The 2,262-nt window shown below is 38.0% G+C and overlaps 1 pseudogene across 1 annotated transcript; it reads right to left on the minus strand.

Annotated features, from left to right (window-relative positions):
• Window positions 1–966: 966 nt before the first annotated feature.
• On the minus strand, window positions 967–1,344 carry LOC307050416 (small ribosomal subunit protein eS25-like; annotated as a pseudogene). Its single transcript has one exon. The product of its transcript is annotated as a small ribosomal subunit protein eS25-like (transcript).
• Between the last annotated feature and the right edge of the window lie 918 nt (window positions 1,345–2,262).

The following is a 2,262-nucleotide window of genomic DNA, read 5'->3' on the forward strand; positions in this document are numbered from 1 at the left end:
ATCACCCATTTCCCACATTACTGCTGCAGTTACTCTCATCTAAAGAAACTCATATTTATCTCTTTCCCCAAAGATATTGCTGCGATTTGGTCTTCACAAATTAAGACAACCTTTGGGATAATTGTCATTGACCTCAGGTTCCTTTACTCAGGCATGGTACAAGTCACTAACAGAAAAATCATTGGCTAATGAAGAATAAATGTAGAAATGTTCTATCATTCCTTTTCTATTCTATAGGCTCTGAAAAATTCTATAACCAGCCTGGAGCTATATTTAGACAACCATAATACATCCCACACAGAAAAGATAAAATTCCAATTGATCAAAATGACATTTCCCCATAATGGAAATAAAATGCAAACAGGCTAAGTACCCAACAATTTGGTTTAGTAAATTATGGTGCATCAACATGACAGAAAATTATTCAGCCTCCAAAAATGATAATTAAAATGATTATGTGTGGTATGTGGGAAAGAAAATGCAAAATAGCTTATACACATGATTGCATTAAAATGCATCTGCTTGTGAAATATTACTTGGAAATAACATGAAAAAAATTAAAATCAGTAATTGCAGTGGGGACTGCAATTTCTGGCATATGTTTCTTTTCAAATTTTTCTTTAATGCTATCAATGGGTCATCTTTTAATTTTTTAAAGTTTGGTGTTTTTAAAGAGTGCTCTGAGTGTGGCTGCTGAATTCAAGTCTGCCATCTTCTTTGTTCCTCATACTTTGTTAGAGTTAACACAGCCTAAGACCACAAGAGCTGTTTTATGCCACTCTCAGTGAACTTAGTGACAGCAACAAAAACTCTTATCTTACACTTTGTGATCAAAAAAATTTTAATATAGAAACTTTCCTTTAACTTCACTAAATTTTTCTTTGTTATAATAGAGCCATCAATTCTTTTTCTTTTTTTTATGTAATAAAGTTTTATTTTTCAAAATGTACAGCTGGAGGGACCTGTTCATGCATCTTCACCAGTGGCTGGGGCATCTCCACCCTTGGTGTTTCTAGTGTAAGTTACGTGAGCTCTGTGCTTTGAAACCAGCTTAATAAGTCCTTTACTAAGGAGCTTCTGAAAGGCTGCCCTGGCCAGAGAACTGCTAATCTTCAGTCTCTCAGAGATGACAGTGAGGCTATGAGCTTATAGTTGGAAACTTGCTTACAGAGTTTGTCATGTATCTCTTTGTCAAACAAGACTAGGTTATTGAGCTTGTCCTAAACTGTCTTTGGACCACTTCTTGTTTTGGCCTTGCCCCCAGATTTTTTCACCAGATCTTTGTTTTTCTTGGCCGACTTTCTGGCATTTTTCTTCTTTCTTCTCATCATCCTTGGGCAGCATAGCAAAGTTCAGAGAGCAGCTGCTACCATTCAGCCTCGCTACAATGTTGGACAAAAAGCCCATCACTTCTATCTGTTGACATATTTTTAGCTATCGGAGAAAGAATAATGTAATAATTAAGAGTATGGGCAGCCTTCTTTCTTCTGGTTGCATTATCTTGGACAAGTTACTTAGCCTCTCTGTACTTCACTTTCTTGTCATTAAAATAAGATGACAATAATTGTGATAATATTACCAACTGAATATTGAATTCTAATTTTGATAATTCTTGGGGTTGTCATAAAGATCCAATGAGATGATCCAATGAGATGATCCATGCCAAGCTTGGCCTATGTGCTCAATCACCGGTAGCTATTTATTGTCCTTACACTTGACTCATGGTGGGGTACGACTCTTCCTGACACCATTTATGTAGTTCTGGGCCACTCTCTAATCTTATCTTAGCATATGTCCATCTTTTTCATCTTTTATTCATATCTTTTTAAAATCTGAGTTTAGGACTTCCCTGGTGGCGCAGTGGTTAAGAATCTGCCTGCCAATACAGGGGACACGAGTTCAACCCCTGGTCCGGGAAGATCCCACACGTCATGGAGCAACTAAGCCCACGAGCCACAACTACTGAGCCCACGTGCCACAACTACTGAAGCCTGTGCACCTAGAGCCTGTGCTCTGCAACAAGAGAAGCCACCACAATGAGAAACCTGTGCACGGCAACTAGAGTAGCCCCCACTCACCACAACTAGAGAAAGCTCACATGCAGGAACAAAGACCCAATGCAGCCAAAGAATAAAATAAAACCTGAGTTTACAGAGAGCTTTCTAGAAATGATACTTTCTTCTTTTCCTTGTTTTTTATCTGGATCATTTGTGACTACAACGTCAGAATTACATTATGTAAAGAATCCTGTTCCAGGGACTT

This window comes from Hyperoodon ampullatus, assembly GCF_949752795.1.
Source record: "Hyperoodon ampullatus genome assembly, chromosome: 3".
In the NCBI taxonomy this organism is placed as follows: domain Eukaryota; kingdom Metazoa; phylum Chordata; class Mammalia; order Artiodactyla; family Ziphiidae; genus Hyperoodon; species Hyperoodon ampullatus.